This window comes from Oenanthe melanoleuca, chromosome 3, assembly GCF_029582105.1.
Source record: "Oenanthe melanoleuca isolate GR-GAL-2019-014 chromosome 3, OMel1.0, whole genome shotgun sequence".
NCBI lineage: Eukaryota > Metazoa > Chordata > Aves > Passeriformes > Muscicapidae > Oenanthe > Oenanthe melanoleuca.
Window position 1 is genome coordinate 74,835,947 of NC_079336.1, and position 24,814 is coordinate 74,860,760.

General features: G+C 38.2%; 1 long non-coding RNA gene across 4 annotated transcripts in view; it reads left to right on the forward strand.

Annotated features, from left to right (window-relative positions):
* Window positions 1–10,049: 10,049 nt before the first annotated feature.
* The window catches only part of LOC130250634 (uncharacterized), a 111,335-nt gene continuing 96,570 nt past the window's right edge, over window positions 10,050–24,814 (forward strand). For 3 of the 4 annotated variants that reach the window (XR_008840012.1, XR_008840013.1, XR_008840015.1), the window contains exons 1-4: window positions 10,050–10,114; window positions 11,382–11,428; window positions 12,535–13,398; window positions 17,409–17,487. This is a non-coding gene — a long non-coding RNA (uncharacterized LOC130250634). Of the gene's footprint in view, window positions 10,115–11,347; window positions 11,429–12,534; window positions 13,399–17,408; window positions 17,488–24,814 lie in introns of those variants that run through there. The other variant, XR_008840014.1, reaches the window with a different exon arrangement.

Genomic DNA, 24,814 nt, shown 5'->3' on the forward strand with positions numbered 1-24,814 from the left:
TCTCACAGCTTGCTTGAAAGAGCCATCCACAGGTGCAAAGCCAGAATGCTTTTAAAACAAGCAAAAGCAAAATTTCACTTTGGGCCAAGACAAGGCGTTATTAAAGAAGAAGGTGCTACTCAGTTGCTACGAGTTAGACTGCTAGTGGGATCAACAGCCTTTGATCACAACTAAGAAAAAAAAGTAAAATTTATGTCTATCTTGGAGGCCTACTCAGTAAAATATATGCAAAATATGAATGTTATTCACAGATTTGGGATGATGCTTCTCATATTCCTTTTGCCTTTATGGGCTATTAGCAAAATCCCTTCTTATGACCTTGGAAACATGAGAGATGAGATTCTATATTATGGCATAGAGAAGGGGAGAGATTTCCATATGTATTTTTAGATACTATGACAAAACATTGCTCTGCATATTGTTAAATTTCAAAAGCAGTACCCCTTTCTTATCTGAGATGAAGTACATGGTTATCTCAAGGGAATGTACGTCACAGTTACTGAGTAAAATCAGTGACATAAGACTTAGTAAGTACTAGGTTTTATGGACTTAGTAAAATTATGAGACATATAAATGTTAAGGGGCTGCCTAAAATATATTGCAAATTTAGCATTTTTCTATGCTTTAATTTGGAAAAGCAAACTGTTACTGTCTATCAGTTGATATCTACAATTATAGTTGCCCTAAGGTCTGATAGAATAGAATTTTTTTGACAGCTAGGTCAGAAAATATTCTTTATGGCTAGAAATAATGACAATGATCAGTATGCATGTATGCAGATGAGAATGCAAATGCCTTTATCTTGCCTGAATTGAGTGGAAAAAGGCTCAAATGAAGAGTGAAGTAATACCAGCAATTCGATGAAGGCTTGCAGTACACAGGCAATGTCAGAGGCAAGGCCCTCATCAGAAATAACACTGGATGGGTAATCCTTAAGAAATGGATATCCACAAAATTCTGGAAAAGACCAGCAAAGCAAAGAATTTAAATCCTGCCATCTGTATCTGTTTATATATGGATTGAATCTATCCATTGCCAAGGTAATTAGGTCTACATGTTGCAGAAGAGCAGAGACCACTTTATTTTCATGTTATAACTATTATCGCATTTTAACTTACTAAGAACACCCCTCAGGATTCTACTTCAGTGTATAAAAGACAGTCCTAACAGCAGGACTTCAGGGTTTGGAGTTTGCATGCTCTTTGCGGGTTGACAAATTGAGAGTGGTGTGGAGTGATTTTTATAAACAGGGAGTCCCCTCACACTCCATTCTGCCACTCTCCCTACCAGCTGTCCAGCGCCTTTCATTCACACCACCTATTTGTTTAAAGCCAATTGTGATTTAAAGCACGAATTAAGGTTACAGAAGCTCTTGTTTAATCAGAATGCTAAAGAACACTTATATCCCTGTTTCTGCTGGCAAGATCTGCAACAGCATTTCATGATTGTGGTGTATTTCTCATTGCTAAAAAGAAAAATTAAACCTGTTTAATCCTGAAGTTGCAGATAGCACTGGTGCTACCCAGCGTCACTTATTTGTAAATGGCCAGCAGAAAGGAAGACAAAGATTAACCTGTACGAACAGCTGCTAAAATTCAACTTCTGCCTTCAGGAGGTAATTATTTTCAGTTCCTCAGGGGAAGGTCATCCTGTTGTCAGGCCTCTTCATCACTCTTAGACACCATCCCTAAAGATTCCAGTAACACGAAATGTACACCAAGCTTGCTGCAGTGATGCAGTCTGACACCTCCACAAGAGAGCATGGTCCTGCTCATCATGCACTACAGAAAATTTCTGCTGCACATGATCAGGCTTTCACTGCTCCCATCTTCCTGACTAAAAGTGCTACTCATTGTGAACTATGTTTTTTTCAACTAACTTTCCTGGAGTTGCTTCATTTAAAATGCTGGGAATATAATTTTTTTACCAGGGGAAAAAAAATATCTTAGTAAACTGAAAATATGCTGGAAAGGAATTTACTCCATCTTTCTCCCTTCACAGTATATATACAGAGTATTAATCTTCAGACAGGCAAAAGATGATAACTGGTGTGAGCAGGCATGCACTACAATCAACAATGATTTAATTCCATTCCAGTTCTAACGTTTAAAAACATTATCCTTTCCAAGTATCATTAATCAAGTCCTTGTTTAGGAAATACCAAATTAGATGCTATTGCTAAAAGGCCATCGATAGATGTTCATACTTCAGAGGAATATTCCACAGTTGGTTTTTTGTTCAGATTTGGTTGTTGGCTATTAACCTTTCAGAAGGAATGTTACGAAAGGCTTGTTCAGCACATCTCTATCTTCAAACTTGAGATGGAAGGGAACCATCTGCAGAGCATAAAGTATCCTTGGCACGACCGTGATCTTGCAGGCAGCTGCTCTCCCATCCATGAGCGAGGGAGCTGATTTCAGTGCCTGTGATTTCCTTCTAAATTATTAGAAGTTAATGTAGTTCACACAAGTGACTGGGGTTGTTCTGGTATGTAAGTAATCTAATTAAGGTTTGATGGCTAACTGAATAATTGTGGTTTACTAAACAGTCTAGTGGGAAAAAAAATAAATGAGTTCCATGCTGAGAAAGAATGTGTAACAATAAGACATGATTCTTCAGTTAGGAACTCTACCTTGAGTTACCCCACTGAGTTCAGTGTAGCTTTTTAGGGAGAGGAAGGAAAAATTTGAGCCTGTCTTCTTTCTAATCCCACTTATAATTCATACACTTACATTCAGTTTATAGTAATTTTCTTGCATTTCTCATCTTGCAGCTTACTCTTATATTACTGTGTTTGGACAGTATTACCGTGTTTGGACAAACTAGGTACCACACAACTTTGCTGCCCATTTTGTGGCTTCCTATTCTGCACTGAATATCACATGTTTGCACAGTTGAAGGAAAAATGGATTAAATACAAAGCATGACCATTTGTAAATGTGGTCTGTATATAATCAGTAGAAAACTGAAGATTTGAATAATTTTCTTAAGATGAGTGAAATAGGAGTGTGAGCAGCTGGTTAACTTCTTCATGAAATGGCTGCTCCATTAAACTCATCTGATATTGCACTGATTTAATATAAAAATGCCTGGCACCTGTTTCAAGCTGCATTTTTTGTGGCCTGATCACAATGTTCAGAATGCAGTGGTTCACAGATAGCAATGTATTTTTCTAAGTGAATGCTTCAGTCAGGCTTTAACTTTCACTCTAATTCATTGCCTGTTAAAGTCAATTTAGAGAGCTTGAAAGATTTGAATAGACAGTGAATGTACAGAAATGTTAGAGAGTTCTTTTTAGAAATGCTCCTTTTAACATTGCTCTTACTTAACTTAAAAGTTGCATTTTCTCATCTTGTTCCAGCATGAAGGTACTATTTAGGAAAGGTTTGCAGCATTCCTAATAAATACATAGAAATCAAAATATACTGGCTAACCTGAAATGGAAAGAAACTTTCCTGGGGCAATGAATCCAATGGATGGTAAAATCACAATCCAAAGCAATAGAGATATCTGCCTAAATCTCTAGGCTACAACAAAATACCTTTGTCCCCAAATGCCTTTCTAAACCAATTTCTTCATCTGTATCATTGAGGATAACGTTACATAGCAAGGATTATGTTTCTGTTACCTCATATGAACATGCCAACTAATACAGGTGTGTGATCACATAAATCTGGGGAACGGTTTCCTGGAGTAGTTTATTTGTGAAAAGATTCTGACAAAGCAAGTGTCAGTCACTACAATTATAGTACTAATGTAAGGCTGACTAGGAGGATAAATTCAAATTTTCTAATACATTCGGGTGCACTTATATTGATCCTTTGATATAGCTGTGCATTACTGCAGGAATTAACATGGACACCCAGAAGAGGATTATATTTGCAGCAGCATGCACTGTAGTAACTATAGTTACTGTGCTGCTTCTGTAATTTGCAGACAGTTGACAGTCTTTTTCAAAAGAAAAGATTATGTCAACAATGAATAATTTAATATTTCTCCTACCTTCATAGCTTAAGACAAGGAAGTCGTTTGGGATTTTTTCATGGCTTATTTTGGGTTTGAAGGTTTTTTTCCTCTATTTTTACCTGTGCTTCTTATCTGCTTTAGAGTATTCTTTCCTATCTACGCTTCTTCACTATGTCCTAATGTCTTCACATCATTGTTTTCTTGATCATCCCCCATATGTTTTTCTCATTCTGTGTTTCTATTTTCTTTCCATCAACAATTAATTTCAGTCTCCAGCAAAATCTCTCTTCCTTACCCATTCCTCATACTTAGTTTGCCTCAGTCTCTAGTCTCTCATAGCTGCCTGTACTTCCTCTAGGGTGGTTTTTTATTATACTACTTATAGCATTGGTTTCATAACCCTCTCCCTCCCCTATGTTTTGGGTTTTTTCCCAGGTTCTACTGTCTTTGAATCCCTCCTTTCTATCCTAAACAGAGTGAATAGCTGTGTTCCCTGTTTTCAGTTACATTCTCCATGCCTGACATCGTTTCCATGGCTTTCCTCCCTTCTTTTCATGTGTCTTAAGGCTGTCATACCTTCTCTTCCGTGCGCTTCCTCGCTGTCTCTTCTGGCCCTCCATTCCTCTTACAAAACAGTGTGCGTGTCACACTTTTCTCTGCATGGCTGCCATCTCCTGTCAGTTCTGGTTATGCATTGTGTATTTTCACAATTGGAACAATGTGGCAAATGAGATTATTTTGAAGAGATTGCTGCAATTCAGTTCTGAGACCAGGCACTGGAAAACCAGCATAGCTCCTTCAGTAGGTAAGAGAGGTGTTAGATGTGACAGTTTGATTAAACGAGATGAATATGAACTCATCCCATGAACACACCCCTGTGTTAGAGGTGGATTTCTCTTTCCTGAACAGTTTCATACATGTGTCAGTATTAAAGAATTTCCTAAGCCACCAACTTAACCCAATCTTGCAAAATTTCAAAGATTTGAGCCTTGTGAATGCTGAAACACTGCAATGGCTGCCCTCGCACTTCCATCCATGATTTCTGCTTCTGCGTGTCAATTTTTCATAAGGCTTTTGAACCTGAAGTTGCCAGATTTCTAGAATAAGACCAACTTTTACACTCTTAGTTCCGACAACCAAGTTTTTTTCTTGCAGTCATTAAATAAGTTCAAGGAATGTTGAACCCTTGGTGAAGCATCACAATCCTATTTTAAAAGCGGTGACAATCTGATGGCAGAGTATCCTTGCATTTTATATTAAAGACTACAATCTAGCAACATGTACATCAAATTCAGCCTGATCAGCCAGCCTCAGCCTGCATGTTTTCCTGCCTTATGACAGCAGCAATCTTTGACATACTTAAATAGAGTATACCTAATTCTGAATAGCAGTATTGAGAGAAGAATTCTGTTTCTCTTCTTCGAGTAAGGTATTTCCCCAGTGACAGATCAGTAGAGCTTCCATAAAGAGAAATGCAAGTGTGTGTGTGGGCTAAGCTGAAGATTTCCTTTTATCAGTTCATAAGGACAACACATCTAGCAAAAAGCTGGAATGTTCACACAAAGGCTTGGAAACTGTCATCACTGAGTGGAATTAAGCACAAACTACAGTTTGCAAAACAGTTGCCTGGGTTTTGTGTCCTTGAGATATATTTAACACAACCTGCCACTAAGAAAACTGGATTTCAGTTATCCTAACAAGGGAGAGTTTTCTCAGCTAAAGGGAACTTCAAAAGGTGAAGCATTTCCCTGCTGCTCATGACTGCCAGAACTGTTCTTCCCTGGAGCTGCTGCTGGCTGAAGCTCCTGTTGTAATAGATCTGTGTACCATATTATGAGAAGAAAGGTCAGATAAGCACTGATACATTTTTCTAGTGTGCTTGAATGCATCAGTAATAACTGAGATTGTAACCTGGTGAGCTAGACTTTTGCAGCTGCCAAATACAGGAAAGTTTCTTCTGTTCAACTGTAGTTTCATTTAATTCTTCTCTTTAGTTCTAATAAAATCAACACTGCTTTCTTCAACATAATCTTGTTTCACCAGTTGTTACAGAAGCAGGCTGCTTCAATGCTCCAAATGAACTTCTGACCTCTGGGGGTGATAGCAGGGAGGCAAAGGGTAGCACTTAGCAGCAGATATGAAGCCAGAATATCTCCAAGATGCTGGCAAAAGTTAGTACACAAAGCAAGTCAAGAAAAGGGAGGAATATGTCAGCCACAGGACCAAATACTGACAGGTGTCAAGAAGAATTCTCATTTACAGTGTCAATATTCTTGGTTTACTTATTCAATAAAATGTATTTCACTTATCCGGACACACGAAATCAGGACAGATGCTTTATTGGAAAAGCTTCTAAAGAATCAATCCATGATAATGCATAGAAAAATCTAGAACTTCATTAGGACAGTAGCCTCAAGTTTTCCTTAATGAGGTGTATTTGGCCACTGCCATGGGTTTACTGGGTGTTTAACCAGGTGTTAAACGTGTGAAAAATTTAACTTCAATCTTTCCCCAGAAACGTTGCCAAACAAGGATTTAAAGAAGCACAATAAATGAAGTTCAAGATTATTATTCTCGTTTCCTTTAGCACTTTATTTCATTCTGAGCCCTCTTCTCCCTTTTGTGTGTGTTTCAGTGTCAGGCCTGGGAAACACTATGGATTTTCATTTGTATATGGGAACGTCAACATTATAAAAACCAATCATTTCCTGAACAAGCAAGAGACCTGGAGGGCAGCAGGCTTGCAGATCTTGGAGAGCAATGTGTCATTCCATTTATACTACTTTAGCTTTAATGTCCCAGTTTCAAACCTCAAATCACTCTGGAGTCCAGAATGTGGAGGCCTGAATTATTCAAAATTACTGAAACACCATTCAAACAGCGTTTTTTTTTAGCAGTAGATGTTTTGGCATGAGGATTGGGAGCACAGCTTTATGTGAAGGAAATTCAGCCCCTGAATTCCTCCCCAGTAACTGAAGGACATGGACACATTTATTTCCTTCCATGGGAATTCCACCAGAAACTGCAGACTGTGCTAGTCAGAGAAGTTTAAGGCCTTCCAAAATTTTAAGCAAGATTTCCCAAACTGTGGGGTTTTAAAAATAAAATACATTCTTTGCTCGATATTTACATTCAGAGATCCTATCTACAAAAGAAAGGTATTTCTTCTGTACAGCTTGAGAAGTGAATTTAAAGTGATATAAACAAAACTTATGCTTTCTGGGCACATAACTTTTTCTAATTTCTAATGTATTATTTGATTTATTTTGAGAACAGCCAGCTGAAAAGTTTTTCTAAATTTTACTATCTGTAAGGAAAGCTTGGGACAAATATATTTTGTTTTCAGTCTTGCAAAGGACAGCATGGCAAGTTAAAACTGGAGTTCTTATATGTCCCAGTGGCAAAAGTGAACAAAGACACCAGTGAGTAAGATTTGAGAAAATAAAGGATTTTTGGATGGGAGACGATTCTTCAGCTTTTTGCATAAATTTACATTTTTTGCTATCTCTATTCAGAACAGCTTCATTTTAAGGCATTTGGATATCTAAATATAGAGTGTTGTTTCCTAAGATAGTCCCGGTGTTGTGTGCTCATTAACAGTGAAATTAACCCTTGGAAACTACAGACAGCTAGAAAAAGCCTTTTAAACTCAACACCACACAGTATTAAAGAATGTGACCACATTTACTAGTGAGAAACTTGGCTTGCCCCAGGGATGAGCCCTGCCCAAGACATCAGTAGAAAATAGGGACCCAGCCTCTATCCCTGCCCCATGTAAAGCCAGCTCTGTCTCTATAGTCATCATGGTACACTTACAGAAGAGCCTTCTGTACATGATTAGAAAGTCTACTCTCAAGGACTCTCCTCCTTTCTGCTTTTACAAGTTAGATCTTCATCCGTCATCTCAATTCATCTGTAGAAAACATGACCCTTAATGCCTCTTAAGCTAATACAGAAAGCATTTATATTTGGGCTGCACCGTAACTGCAGGAGTGTCCAACAAAATGTGCCAGTAGAAATCCATTCATATTTCCTATTTTAACAGTCTGTAATTTGAGTGTTTGTTCTCTCAAGTGCCTTCAAATTATGCCAATTTCTAGAGATTAGAGTCTAGGCTAAGTATTCTTCATGAACAGATAGACAGTGGATCTCTGTTTTACTTGGAATAAGGTATATATTTGAACTGATTGCTCATTGCCTGAAACAGCTATTCAGCTGGCTATAAAAATTGTGGTTTTGACATGGGAATGTTCCTGCGGCATTGTTTTACATAGCAGTGGCGGAATCTGAAATTTTAGATTCTCTTTGGACACTTCAACTGTGATGTGGTTTGAACTGGAGTACCCAAGGCTCTCTTTGATTCCCTACCAAGGGAGAAGTAAAATATTATTGCATGATTTTGATATCCAAAGAAGTCTACATTACTTTCTATACAGGATCATCTTGCTGTGTTACAGGTACACTTCCTTCCTGGTTAGTAATGATGAATAATTGATATTTTTGCTGCAGAAAACAGAATTAAAGGAGTAAAGCTTATAAACTTGAACTTAGTCTAAATCACTCACTGGAAAATGTTTCTGTTTGCATACAGAGTGGTGACTAAGTTGGTAAAAGTCACTTATTAACCAGTGTTTCATATACTGACTCAAACCAGAATCATGGGAATATCCCAAGACCTTCTCAGCTTCAGGCAATGCAGCCTAGAAATTAAATAAGGAAAAAAGCATTGTGGGTGCTGAGTCCCATATGCCACCCAAGTGTACTTACAATAAGTAAAAGTTCTTGAAAAATGTAAATGAAATAGGGATGTATTGCTAAAGGAAGTTTATCTATGTGGGTGGATTACTGCATTCCTTACAATATAATGCTGCCTCCTGACAGAAGAAAGATATTAATGAAATTAGCTACTCATGTACAAGACCATGTAGAACTAGAAAAGCACTGAGGAAACACACATAACAAAAGAATTTGAATTTCATTATTTAATTCTTTTAGTAAGTAGATATGTTGCTAATTTGGGGAGATTGATGTGGTGCAACTGCTGCTGCAGATTAGGTTCACAAGGCACTGAGCACTTTTCAGACCATCTTATTTACTATTAATTGTTAATAAAAATTAGCTTAATTTCAACTAGTGGGGAAGTTTAAGTTTTCTAGGTTTCGTCTCACATGTAGTTGGAACTTTATATTGAAGGATTTCTGATGTGTACTTTTTGCTGAGTTTTTTACATTTACAATGAATCAGACATTTTTGAATCATGCATGAGCAACAACTGCAAAAAGGATCATTTGAGCTATTCAGAGTACAATGTGAAAAATATGCAACTGCTAAACTGAATTTCTGACTGCTCTTAGATGAAGTGAGGTAAAGCTTCTCTTGGAGTTTTGCTTGAGTGAGTGCTATAGTATTTGGCCTAGTTTTGCCTGTCTTCAGTAAAAACAACACTGCAACTGGTCTGTTCTTTGCCTGCCACAACACCAATGGTCCCTTGAAACAAAGATCTGCACTGCCAGCTTCAGTATGGTGTATGAATGAGTATTGACTGTAACTCTGCTTAGTCAAGAGCATTATAAAAAGAAAATTGCAGACTGATGGAAAAAAAGAAGGGACTTAGGAATGAAAAGATTCAGTCGTTTAAAAATAGGCTGGGTCCTATGTGACTATTTTTAAAAAGCTGTAACAGTAATACTTTAAAAACTAAAATAGCTCTACTGTGCAACTTTTACTTTATTCTGACAGAATGGTGTTGCGTTGAATTTCAAGGCTGACCCTGGAAAGCATCTCAGGTGGCAAAGCAAAGATCAAGGCCAATGTAAAACTTTTCTAATTTATATCTCTCCAATCCTTTCAGAGTCTGGAGGCAAGATGAAGTCTGACTGGATTTAAGGTATTATATTCCCATGCATGTCTCATGAAGAAATTTTCTTGGAACTAAGAAGATCACAGAGGAAAAATCCCTTATTCTTTTTGGCTTAGTGTAAAATGTGCATATGTGAGGTGTAACTCTGGTGAGGCTTTTCAAAATCTCTTGTTTCAGACTGATACTCATGACTGTGGCAGGTATCCTTAAACAGTGAAACTGCTATCAGCAGGTGACTCTCCTCTCCAAGATCACAAGAATGCAACTCTGCTGAAAGAAGGAAGTGAGGTAGTATTTCACTTAAGGACAGAATGAAAGCTGGAACTGGTTTCGTATTTTCCCCCATGTTTTTTTTTCCACTCTCAGTCATATCTGTATGGCTGATGGTTAACAGGGTGCTTTGCTTCTATGTGAGGAAGCATTTGTTATGGCTTGCTCACTATTTTCCGTAGCAACACCATGTCTCTGTTTAAGATCCAGCAGAGATGAGCAAACAGAAAAGCCTTTAAGAAGCAGTTTGTAAAAGAAGCTAAACTACATTTAACTCTTTCAGTCTAACTGCACAGTCAGTATTTATTCTGGTATTAAAAATGTCTTACCAAGGGCCAGAGTGCCCTCAATCTTTAAGCTCAAGAATGGACATTTTGGGTCATATCCACTGTCTCCTAAGCACAGAAAGCCATCTCTGCCAGCACAGGGTGGCAGACTTCTACAGAAGAGCACAAAAGCAGGAAAGACATAATATGGTAAATGTCCTACTATAGTCTTTTCTTCCTTTCTTCCCCAATTTCCTTCAAGCTGCAGCTGAGAAACTATCTTGACTGAAAGTGGTGTCTGTTTTTTTAAATGCAGGTGTGTACAAAGCAGTTAGATTGCAAATAATTTTATCCTTCACTTACTCTACTAATGACAGGAGACAAATCACAGTCTCTGTGTTTGATTACAATGTACCCTCATGGAACATGTAAGAAAAAACCAGGCACAAATATAAGACAGGAATCAGAGACAATTCAAAAGGTCTAAATAATCTACTGAGCCTTTTAAAGCCACAAAATGAATATAAAGTATATAGAATTAAAATATCTATATTGAAGACACCATCTAGCTTACAAATGATAAGAAGATCAAGTGAATTGTAAATTAAGACTCATGTCAGGCTGCAAAAGATGAAGTATCCTAGAGACATACTCAGCACATTGTTAAGAATACACACAGCAAATGGTTTGTGCCCCTGCCCATAAACTGAAGTATGTACAGGACTTTGTGCACAGGTCCTGCTCTTGCAGCAACATTTGCAGCAGCCATTTAGAATCCTTTTCCCCACCATATACATTACCTACTTGGTGGTAGCAATAGTAGCTGAGAACTCGAGCAGCATTTCCTGCAAAGGATTTGTAATTCAACTGACTACTCACCAGCACTGCCAACTCTCAAAACTTTTATTTTAAGACCTTCCAAACATGAAGGGTGCTTCCAGACCTAAGTCCTTTCCTATATTGTATTAACTGAGCTTTTATCTTCCTTTCCCTCATGTTTATGTCCGTCATGACTGCAGAGAAAACCTTGAAAACACATACACTAAAGCCTGAGAACTTCACAAATGTAAGTAATTACTAATTTTTAGCTCCCATGATTACCAACCCCACTCAGTTTGCATGAGCCTTGTTCAGGCAGGCCTGCCAACACCTCAGAGGGCTATGACAATCCTGACTCTCCATCAGCCTCATCTTTCTTTCACAGTCTGTCCAGACAAGGGTGCTGTCACTACTTGGAAAACAGAAAGTGTCCTAAAGTAGTCATGTTCTCACTCTTCAATTTAGAAAATTTAAAAAATTGCATTGAAACAACATTTAAAATAAATGTTAGCTAATGTCTGACTGCTCACCAGCTGTTCCTGGGTTTATAATGTTAATTTTTCATTTAACAGAGATAGATTTGGATTTCAAGTACGATGGTCTGGTATTTCTACTTTTAAAAATCATTACAAAACATACAGAGGTGGTTTGCAAGTGCTAATCAATGCTAGTGAAACGTGTACTGTGAGAGCAGCAGTGCTCTGCAGCAAAGGGCAATGAGTACAATAGGATCCAAGGAAGGGTAAAAACTTCAGTCCATAAATAACACCCTATCTTTTTCTCATCTCAACTGGCATGAGAACTCCATTCTCTCTCATTTCTGGTTTTAGTCAACTTTATTTTCATCGTTTGTTTTACCACTAGACCCACAGAGCTGAATAGCAGCCATTTTACACATGACTTAGAGCTACCGTACTGTATCAAAGTATTTATGTAGGATATTATAACCAGGATTTTTCCTCTAGTGCAATAAAACTGTGGTTATAGACAGTTTTAAATATGCCCAGTGATTTATGAAAATATCAAGTGACAGTGAATGATTTTTTTAACCTCAAAATCATTAAGTTCGTGAAACAACAGACTGACACAAAATTAGTAGCACACAAAAGAGAGTAGGATGAAAGAAAAATGCCCAGGAATATACATCTTCAATTTAAGCATGCAATATCAACAGAAGAAAAGCAAGAAGATCCCCAGAATTCCACACTGCAATTTGTGTAAATAATTTTTGTTTTCAATATCCAATCTGACTGTCTTTCTGTAATAGCTACATGTACAGCATGGGATGGTTTTGGAGTCATTTATATTGTACAACTATGTGGTTTTTGCACTAACTCCTATTTTTTTACCCAGCAGGTCAACATGATAAACACAGGATAAAAACAACCACCTAAAGTCTGAATCAATTCCTAGATATTCTTCCATGTGGCTGGAACCTATCATTAAAATCCAGACCCGCTGCCCAAGTCCCTTGGATCCTGTATGATGGTTATGCCTGCCACCTTTACCATCCATGAGGCCTGAGCCACCTTCACATCTCACGTGTCCTTCTGCAGATCTGATATGCATGTGCACAGGAATTTTGGCTTTTTACCTCATGGCAAAACACAGCTTCCCACCGCTGGCACACCTCAGCCAGGCCCTGGGGCTGCACCCATGGATTCAGTGGCTCCTGTCTAGGCTCTCAGCTGGGCTGAGGGGGTGTTGGTGCTATAACGGCCATGCTGGAGCTCCTGGTGGCGCACAGGCCATGCCACAGCTCCTGGTGGCGCACAGGCCATGCCACAGCTCCTGGTGGCACACAGGCCATGCCACAGCTCCTGAGCCTGCTGGGACACCTACAGTGGGACCTGGCGCTTCATCCCCATGAGCCGTGCGGCAGCTGTGCCTCAGCAGCCATGTACCGAGGGCAGACAGCACTCAAGAACAAATGAAAAAAAGAAGGAAATTCAAAGTACTAAGTGAAAAAAAAGAAAAACAAAACCAAACTTTCAAACCATTACAATATTCTTACTGCTGTGCGTGGGGCTGCTCCGGAGCTGCCTCTGCTTCGCCTTGGGGTGGAGTGAGCGTTACAACAGGGCCCTCACAGAAAGAGCGGGAGCCCTGAGGGACACCCTCGGCTCTCCCGATCTCCTTCCTCTGCACAGCCCTGGCTTCTCCAGGCTTTCACCACGCTGCTGCCTTCTGGATCATGACAGGTCCTTCCTCTTCAAGGTATAACATGTATTTTTTACATTCTGATTAAAACTGAAGAGTTTTAAAAGCTCAGCCAGTTCTTCTGTTGCTCGCTGCTGCCAAGGCCGGGTGCGTGTTCACCTGCCTTTCCCCTCCCCTCACCAACACGATGGTGCTGGCAATTCCAGAGCTCTTCTTATGTGCTCTATTAACTAAAATGGCCAAAAAACCCACCTGAAAAACACACAATGATAAATTAAATAGATCTCTGCCATTCTAGAATTAAATTAGATCACAGCAGGGCCCAAAGTGTGCCAGAGCAGGTGTAAGAAAGGAGGTGTGCAAGCCAACAACAGGACAAGTGGGAAGAGGGTGAAGAGATTGTCTCCCCTCAGTTTATTGCATTTCTGTCTTTGTTTCATTTTAACTCTGAAACCCTGCCATATCAGCCTGGCATTGTCAGGCCTTTCCCCTCAGTCACTGCTACATGTCAACCAAGTGCTGCTGGCATTTTGGAACTTGGCTCAAGCATCCATCAATGTGCCTCTCCTTTCTCACAAGGGCTACCAACAATGAGCTTTCTCCTCTATAAGACAAAAACAAAAAGTTCCTAGGCCAAGAATTACTTTCATAATATTTATCATATTTATAATATTTAGGAACATATTTTACCTTTATGCTACAGTGGCTCAAATGCAGCCTCTTTAGTGAATGAAAACTAGAACCTGCCACAGTGCCAAAACCTCAAGGTTTTGTTCTAAGAAACATCCTTCTGGAGAGGTATGTTAGCTTCCCTTGTACAAGGCAACACATTGATACAAATGCCTGTAACTTTTCTAATGTGGAATGTGAATATTTTTCTTTAAAATCAAAAAACCATGCTGTGCAGGAGAAAGCATTATAACCTCCATATGGATTAATCTGATAGAGTGTTCATAATGGCATAGTATCAGAAAGCTCTTTTGGGTGTGATAAAATTTAGCAGCTAATTCAGCTTATTTTTTTATGCCTTTCCTGGAAAATTGGAGAGAGCAAATACATTGGCATTTAGAGTTGCTCTTATCCTTCTTCCCCACAGACAGAATGGGTTTTATCAGTTCTAAAGACAGATTGAAGAGCTTCTAGTATAAAGGCATAGGGATAGCAAAATGCAGTGGTTGAAGTTTAAATCAGCAAATTTACAACAGGAAATAAAATACAAATTTAACACTGAGGTATGTAACTACTGGAACAGTTTACCACAGGCATGTAAAACTCAGCATATTTTGCACTCCTTAAATTTCAGCTGGTTGTCTTTATAAAAAGATATTTTCTTCTGAAGTTTTTGGAGTAACCATGGAAATTGCTGGATAGGATAGGCGGGAGGTCAGGTCAGGCCAGACCATTATAACCATCCCTTTTTACCACAAATTATCCTCTGTGCCTAACAAGCCATAGGCTGATTGCCTTGAATGACCAGCTGACTTGAAAACTGAAGCTGGAGTGTGCATTCTCTGATTCCACAGAAGAGCAGATGTCCAAAGCAGCCTGGAGAAAACTGTGAATTTGGAAGAAATTTTGCAGCTGAGGCCAAATACATTTAGTTCACCTTATGTGATTATGGATTTTGCAGAAAGTAATCAGCCCACTGTAATGCAAGTGCTATACAGTCATAAATTTTTTCTTTCCAGTTTCATTTACTATTGGCCACTTCCAAAAGAGTATTTGGAATATCTTTTTTTGCCTCTGTTGGCAATTTCCCCAAAGAGCAAAGACAGAGATGTCATTTATTTTAATTTCTAAGTGTATTCATTGTAATTATCCACTGTCAGAGTCAATGTTACCCAAAAAAAGAGAATTGAAACCTAAATTAAAAAGACCTGACAAGTGTCAAGTCCTATTACCAACTGACTTGAATAGCTGCACCTGATATGGGATATTTCTTTTTGTCTAATGCCCAGCTAGAAATAAATGTTCAGAGGGAAAATTTGGTAGAAGAGAAATAAGAAAATATAATAAGCTGTAAACATCAATATATAATGTAAAACTATACAAGATTACTTAGCAACAGTAATGGAATTAAATCAATATCCTAGCATCAGCACTATGTATTTCAGGACTACAAGTTTTGCTATTTTCCAGACTCTTCCACCTTATAGCTGCCCATTAATTACCTTCATTTGTCAGCTGGCAGTACAAACAGGGTACAAATGTTTAGTCTGCTGCTTGTGTTAATATCTAGGAGCTGCAGTAGACAGAAGGTTTCCAGAACTCTGCTGTATAATCACCCTACGAAATTGCTTAGCTCTGTTGTTTGTTAGAACTATTAGCATGTTTTCTTTTTCCTCAAATAAAGTAACAGATGAAAATGTCTCAAGTCAGTAGTAGCTTGTTTGCACTCTTAACAAAACGGTTTTAGTGCAGAGCAGTGATTCCACCTCAATATCAGTGTTAGATGTTCTAACTTACCAGGTGCATTTTAGCATGCAGTTTTAGGGCCAGAATGATTTACACAGTGGAAGATTTGTGTAAGCGGCCTTGTGTTCTCACCTCATGAATAACAGTGTAGGCAGAAATGGAGGTAAAAGCAGGTCCATAAACTAGACTGCTGCTTTGGTCTTCTCAGGCAGTGAAGCAATAGCATAATAAGACAAGAAGCACATTGAATGTTACTGTTGTGCTCCCACCAAGGGAAACAAACTTGATCCTAGGCATTGGCTCCGTCAGTCACTTGGTGGGGCAGAAAGCAAACCAGAGTATAAACATGTATACGTACAAGACTTTCAATCAAGCCTGGCATTGGACCAAGCATCCTCATTGCCATGTAAACCGGCCAGTGCAAGGCATCGTCAAAATTGGAGACAGCATAACGTGCCATTCCTTTTGTGAAGTACCCATTTATTAGCAGCAGACACTTCAATATTGAGGGAAATCCTAGCAAAAGGCATCAGCAGGGACCCTGCTTCTAAACTTCTACTGACACCTTGTTAGGAGGTACCCTCAGCCTATTTGGTCACACAGCCAACCCTGTCAGCATTCCATGGACTAGAGCTTTTCTACAAGCAGCATCATCAACAGCTTTTAGTGCTACTTCTTATTTTACCAGCTGGAAGCTAACCAAACAGATACAGGTGAGATTCAGCCCTGCTTCTTAAAAGACTTTCCCAGAACATGACAGAGTGATTATTTTGATTTATGCTTGCTTTCTCAGGCTCTTTTTATACTGCAGCTGCGAAAAAAAAAGGGAAAAAAAGCTGAAAAAAAAGGTGGAAATTCAATGACCTAGTAAATTTTTCCACATAAAAGCCAGTACCAGAACTGGCATATTGACCTAGTTCCTCATGTTTCAGTAGGCTGGTGTGGATGTAACAAGCAGATCTTAATCTAATCTTGCAATGTTTTACAAATGTTGCCTAGTATCAATAGCTAATGTTTTTAGGACTGGTCTTGAAGTCAGGTCCAATAAAATTGTAGGTCTTCACAGAAGAGAGAATGTAAGCAGCCTTTGCTGTCTGCCTATGTGGAAGTACCTTCTTCATGTTTTTTGTGACAACTCCTGAAGAGAAGCAATAATGCCCGTTTACTTGTCTCTATGTATTAAAGGAAAAGGATGAAGATTTCTGCCTTCAGCGTTGCTGCTTCTGGCTCTTGCAGAGGCAGCCAGCAGGTTTATACAGCTGAGCTTTCCTCATTCATTTTATACAGATTCTTTTTGTCAATATAAACACAGATCAAGGCTAAAATGTTTTACAAATGAAGCTAGAGACAAAAGAGGGCAGCTGGTCCCCAGAGGGAGGGTTTGAGCCTCCAGGTCAGACAGACGGAGAAATTTCCTTTTTGTGTCTCAAAGGTTGTTGCTAAGGCAACCAGTTTTGCTTCAATGAGCCTGTGGGATGGACTGGTTGACATATATGCAATATTTCTGCTACTAAAAAAAATGAAGCACAAGCTGTGAAGTCTTTATTGGGATAAGGGACAGATAGCCACTTTTCAAGAGTCTTTTTAACTGCTGTACTTGTTCCTACTGACAAAAGTTGGTAACTTTACTATTTGTTTCCTTTCCTTTGCAGTTAACTTTGTTTCAGATAAGAAGAAAAGTATTGCTGTGAATGGCAAGGAGATGAGACCTACTGTCAGCAGAAATCCAAGGTAAGCACAAACTTTCCCAGGGACCAGCTCTTTAGATAGGCACAATCCTTCAGTTACAAGTTTAACAGGTAACCTTTCCAAACTTAGTTCCATCTGTATACTCTATCAGTATGCTTTTACAATGACAGGAGGCAGTGTAAGAGCATGAGCTTGTTTCACCCAGATAGTGCTCCAGTGTTACTGAAAAGTTTCACAGTGCTTTTAAGTCGCATAAGTATTTGGCTTGCTTTACAGCTTAATATTTCTATTTTTACAATTAACCTTCCAGCATTCCCAGTCTTGACTTTATTGTTTCATGTTGACATTTGTATCAATAGATTTGACATTCACATCATTTATGTGACTGAGGTTGCAGGACCTCTATTGTCCAATCTATTTTTTCCCTGTGATGATCTTTCTATGAGATAAATTAATCTAGATCAACATTTCCTAAAAAGGAAAATAGAGGAGTTTCTACTGCAGCACTATTGAGAATCAAAAGGTCATTCAAATCTGATATACTTTAAAAACTTTTACCATTCTTACTGTTCTGATAAGAAGGGGACTGTTTCACCAAAATAGTTATATGAAGAAAAGGCTGTTGGGTGGACACCCAGCCCATACGTAAATGCTGAGATACCTAACACAGCTTCTAGAAAATGTTCTACTTGAATAAACATGTTCATCTGCACTAAGGAAATTTTGTCAAACCTTATAGCAGTAAAACTACTGTAGATAAGGCTTCCCTAGCAATCTGTGGCTCACCTAGGAATAATAAACTATCAGCCCTTCCCCAGTTCCCTGAACCTAACATTACAAAAGAGTTGCACATGCAGGTTTTATCAATGAGTTTCATTCTCCTACCAGGTGAAGTGAGATTCCCTTCCTCAGTAACAATAGTGTGTTATTTCCTTCATTTGGCTTTGGTCCTTTAAATTTGGACACACTTTTTAGTCTTTAAACTTTAAAATATTATCTCCATCAGTAATATAAAGTGGCTTACAATACACACTTGAATAGCACAGATCTTTCACATTGAAGGAAAATGTAAGCATGTGAGCAGGCAAAGGGCAAAAGAGGATCAAGAAGCCTTAAAAATATCTTTTCAGTTCATTTAAGCTCTTTTATTTCACTGTAATAGACACATAGATTCTCAGTCTACAAGGAAGCAAAAGTAAAAATGGAATATGGCAAGACCACGCAGAGCCAATGTGTTTCATTTCAATAATTGTCAGTTCAATAATTCTTTTAATAGAGACTAACAAAACTTATCTAAATAATAAATTCATTCAATTATACAAATATATGTATTTACATTTTACATGTATTGACATCCATTTACTGATTATATTAGAAGAATATAAGCATAATTCTCTTTGAATTACACAGGAGGCATAAACTGTTTGGTTTCTTGATGGTCTTTTGCTTGGTACTTTTATGCTTGGAGGGAGGAAAACCTAAATATTAAAGACATGCTAAGATGGGTGTCAAACTTTGAAAAATGTGTCAGTTATTACCAGCTACTATTCTTACTGCTGAGAAGGAGCAGGTTCCAAAGCAGGCAGGTGAGTGAGGGCTTGTGACAGATGGAGAAAAGTAAGGCTTATTTAGTGTGGGACTGGCTGCTTTCCTAGGGTTAAAAAATGAAGAAAGAATATGTGGAAAAACTCTTGAAATGGCCTAATGTGCCAGAATTTGCTTTGTAAAATAAAAGGTAATTTTGTTGTTGTTATTTTTTATTTGGTGGGGAGATATAATAATGTTCTGCAACACATTGTATTTTTATGGAGCATTGTTTCATAAAATCATCACCCCCTCAATGCTGAGCTAGTAGTAAAGAATGGATTTCATTGTAATGTCACTTAGATCTATCACTAATCAGCTCTGGTTTCTTCTCACGTAATTACTCATCTCATCCTCAACTATTTATATCTTAGAAATACTTGGTTTATTTTTCCCACTCAGAAGGAATGCAACCAGAACAAATTGAAAACAAAAGGAAAACCCGAAGTTGCTTCAAAATGAGTGAACATGGAGTTATTCTTCTGAAAACACTTTTAGCGCTTGATAAATTATTAACACTTTAAAAAGAAAATGCCTAAATTATCAGAGATTTAACTGCAGACTTTTTGTGCTGAACCTTTTATTTTCCTGTTAAAGGTTTATAGACAAAACACTGCTATGTTCACAGTGCATTAATTCTTACTGCCTGTAGAAATCAATTTAGAAGGTGTCATGATTTAAATAGGAGTTTCCAGTAATTTTTCTGCATTACTTCTTTGCTTGTGGGACTGGGCTTGTAGTCAGTAATATACAACAGGAGCTTCAATTCTTTCAAAGTTGATGTGTTTTACACCTTGAGTACATTGTTCAGTTTCTCTCACAGTTTCTCTGCAGAATTTCTGCAATACATGCTCAATTTCTGCTTCTCAATGCTCAACCAAAGTGAGTCATGAAGTTCCTAACACCTTCACTATTCATATATCATAAATGTGTGGGGAATATTTTTTGCTACAAAATAGGATTTCAGCTAAACTGTGGCAGCTCTCAGTAGCTGAAGATCTGCTCAGTTGTCACATATTGCTATAATTCATCTTCTCTGTGATAATATTTGCATTATAGTTATCAAAATCCATTATAATAAGCCCTGTGTAGAATTTTTGGCTTTACCAAAGAGAATTACCAATAGAAGCTGTGATATTATAGCTTATGGTCAACATTGAGGTCATCTGGGCCACAGGAATGTCACAAAGAGTTTTGCAATTGCTGTAAATGCCAGTGAGTTTTCACTAGATTTTGCAACTTCATCTGCCTAGGTACACTCAAGACACAATGGCACGAATAATGAGAAATTTTGTCAGGAAATGAAGATCTCTCAGAAAATGAGAATCGTATCCACACAGTATGATCATAGCCACTGTGGCTTCATCTGTGATATGCTTCCATTTCCCCCAGTCCTGAGGAGGACTCTTTGGTGGTGGCTCAGCTGTATCAGATTCCAGCCTTCCCAGGTCTGTAGGACCTCACAACACCTTATCAATAAGGGATGAGATGGTAACTGCATAAAAACTCTCTGAGATTTCTCGCCCCATGGATGTGCAGGAGGGATGTAGCTTGGGTTCATCCTTTTACTTCATGAGGATTTACTGAAGACAGCAGCTTCTGTAACAGGAGAAGCAGAGAAGCAACTGTTTTGTTGCTGCAGTCTGGGTCATGGTGCAGGAGGGCATGCAGCAAGGCAGCATCTGTACTAACAGCTGGTGGATAATAGCCAGGTCTACAGGGTCTTCCTTTCAAATGCACAGCCCTCCAGCTTTCTATCAAAGTAAAATCAACCACTGCTTTGTGAACAGCAGTGGAAATGAGAGGGACACAAACATGGCTTGTAGCAAGGAGAGGGAAGTGCTGTGGAAACACATCTAATTCACACAAATGCTCAAAAACTTTTAGGTTCTTTCAGGCATTTCAGTAAGAGTAGGTTTCCAAATAATGTCTCCTTAGGCCTGAGGCTTGACTTTTCTTTCAAAAGTAGGTCTGATCACAAAAATCTGCAAATTCAGGAACAGTTAGGCAGAAATAAAAACACATCAGTTATTGTAGCCCCTAAGTGGTTCACTACATGACACAATTTTGTAGAAGTCATCAGTAGCATCACACTTCACTGCTACGCAGTCCAGAGAGGCTTCTGGCTTCACGCAGGATATAGGACATCACTAATGCTAATCAAGGTCTAAGGCTCCAGCAGGCTCTACCAGCACAAATTGGAAGTCCAAACACAGGTGAAATCTCTTTTAAGAAATTGCATAGTCATCTGTGTACAGGAAGGATGAACTTAAACCAGAATGTTTGCAGAAAAGAGCTGGAAGAATCATTAGGGAATGAAAGGCTTTTTAAGAGATTGTAATAGAGCAGCTTGTTTAGTCTAGCCAAACTAAGATCAAGGGAAAAAATGAAAACTGATGTCAAATGCAGTGGTTAAGAGGGGTAAACACTAGGAGAAAAAGCTATTTAGGGTAAAAGACAGCACTGGCACAAGGGTACAAACTGACCCTTAATGATTTTAGAATGGAAAGACCAGAAAGCAGCTACAAGAGTGAAACACTGGAGCTATGACAGCAGCAGTGAAAACAAAAGGTTTAAGATGAGGTTTGACCTTGCTAGGAAAGGGTCTATAACATGGGACTTTATTGCTGTTCTATCTTTTTAAGACCTAGTCTACAAACAAACATGTACTGAAATAACTCCTGTCACTGCCTCTCCAGCAGTGAGCAGAACCTTCACACAGCAGATGAATTCCAGAATAACAATGAAATGAGTCCAGGCTCCCTTGTGAGCAAGAGAAAAATGGACTTGGCTTTACTGCATTTGGATTTTGTTATTTGTACCACTAAGGAAAGGCTTCAGATCTCACTGCATTAATAACTAAATACAAAACTGATTTGCTTGATTTCCTATAGTAAGCATTATAGGCAAGGTTCTGATTTTAATGATCTTTTTGTTATTTCTACTACTGAGGAGAGAGAGTGGCGGGGGGAAGTGTAATAGGGGTTTTCATAACTCTTTTAAAATGCTAATTTAAATTTTTTTTTTAGAAACATAGGCAGATATCTACCTTCAATGAAGGATTTGTCACGATTTCCTCAGAGCTATTACTCCTAGGATACGTGGTCTTAGATATCTTAGGAATATAGAATAATAATTTCAAGACTACATTGTTTTGCAGTGCTGTATTAGTAATTAGCTTGGCAAAAAGGCTTGGCCTTTACATATGAGCAGGCTCATGGCTGTTCCTAGAACACTTATTCTGTTATTCTACATCCAGAGAGTCTATCTTAGGCTTCTCTCATCACCTAGTACTCTCATGCTATTGATGAAATTCCTTCCAATCCTCAGTCAGAACAGATAAAAAGGGTCCTTAAAGAGAGTGTCTTTGTCCTGTCCTGTTGCTGATGCAGAAGGGTCTGCTTGACTACCACATTTCCATGCAACATAGTGAGGCCTTGCTTGGGTGTGTCACTTTTCTTAAAATGACTGGCTCTTCATGAAGCTTAGAAGCAAAGCATTAGAGCCACTTCTCTTTATGCTCAGGTTTGGATTTGCTGGTTTTAAATTCCTTGTTATATTTTGTCTGATCAAAAAGAAGAAACTGTTCATTTGGTACAGTAAATTATTATAGGCAGACTGTAAAAATATCAGTTATTCTCTTTCAGTGTATTCAGCCAACAAGTAATCTTACCCAAAAATCTAAACTATTTATTTATAAAACACAATTAAAAAATTATCTCTGGTGTAAACCACTTACTGTAGGAAGGATTTGGGCCAGTTGGATCCAGCAGCGCATAGAAGAGAAGGGGAAAACAACCCTATAAATGGATGAGATTAAGAAGACTTATGAGATCATCTTGAAATTTCCCCAAGATAAACACGAGGAATAAGTTACCAGAGAAAACAAGTGGTGATTATCTATGCATTCAAGAGATACATGATTCCTTCTGAATCTAAACGAATGATGTTATTCTAGAGTAAGATCTTGTCATGGTTAAATTTCAGATCCACGGTCTAAAATGGGAGAAGTGGGAAACTTCAAAGGCCACCTATGTATTACTGGAAATATAACTGAGAATTCTGTGAAGATTTCTCAACTCAGTGTTCATTTCTGCAACAATTCCTTGTGCTCTAGACTGCTCGAGGGGTGGTGGCCAGAAGAAATACATGCTTAGTCCTTTATTGTGGCCTTGAAACAAGGAACTGGAGGAGAGAGGAAGAGGGCAAATGCAGAATCACTCGAGCATTATAAACTCATATAGCTTCTCATAGAGAGCTCTCTTTCTGATTGCATTCTGACAGCTACTCAGACATACAGATAATTTATATTGAAAATGCTAATTCTTCCTTCATTCCACCGGATATAAATGCAATTTCACTGTAAAAATGAGTTGACAGATAGTCAAAAGAAAATTCACAGGACTCAGCTTATCCTGAGGCCATGTCAACAGTTTTCAGTTTGTCATACACTTTTACACTGGAGAAATCCTAATTTACTCAAGCCTAACTGGTACTGCAAGAATCCCTCACAAGTGTAAATTATTGCAGCTTTATGGATGGATTTGATATATTTAATTGTTTCCTTTTTCCTTCTCTTTATCAAGTCTGGACATCACTGAGTTTTATAGAATGTATGTGCAATGTTACTTAAAACAACACATTGCATTGTGGAGAGAAGGAAAACCAGCAAATCTATGTCATATTTTTCTTTTGGAAGTGTTCTTTGGCAGCTTAAGTTATGAACTCTTGGTTTATTCAGTTTGAATGTCTAAGGATATTTTCCCAGTAACACAGCTTTCTAAATGTGGGAAAAGCTTTTTATCTTTTCTAATTCTCCTACACTATACACAAATTTGTAACTAGAAAACACTAGCTGGACAAGAATGCACATTCAAATATATGTAGATTTAATCAGGAGATGTTATTGAATAGATAATTGGGTGAGTTTTCGAAAGAAAATGTTGAAGTTCAGTTTTTCAGATTGAGTGTCTTCCCTGCTTTCACTCCTTCATGCACAGACGCTTTGCATACAAAAATGAACAAAGCTGGCTGACCTGAAAAGCTGGGACCTATCAATTAGTAATTGTAACATAAATTTAATGCTGGTAGAAACTATAATGGAACAAGCAGGTACAGAATGCAATTAAGAGTATATGTTCACCTCTCTTGGATGAAAACTAGTGGAAGTTTGCCTTGCCAATAGATTTACCCCTAAAAGGAAACAGTTCACAGAATCCAAAAAATAGCCATGCACAAGCCCAATTGCACATATCTCTGCCTGACAGTGATGAACTTTTTATGAGATAGTTTAAATTACATCTTTGAGACATTTCCTAAAAAGGAAGAGAGAGAATTGTCCACAGCAGATTAAAAGATGTGTTAAGAAACAATGAACAAACAGTCCAAAATTGGACTCCGTAGTATTTAAATTTATTTGCACTTAGCACACATCTGAATATCAAAACAGTAAGTCAAGTTCAGCATCAATTTATATGTTGCTTGACTTCCTAGACTTCTGTGTGGGTTACAATACAGTACACAATCAGCCTGACTTTCTAAAGAAATGCAATTTTGAAATCTCAGTATGGATTCATATATGTATGGTATCCTGGAGTCCTTTTGGAAACATTGGTTTGTTTCAGTCAGAGTGAAAATAAGCAGTTAGACAGCAGAGAGATACCCTTCCAGTATGCCTATCCTTTCCCAATGCAGAAAAGGATGCATCATGATAAGAGCCCTTTTTAGACATGACAGCATCTATACAGGATTCTGTTATTTGGGAACAAAACCAGGATTTTCTGTT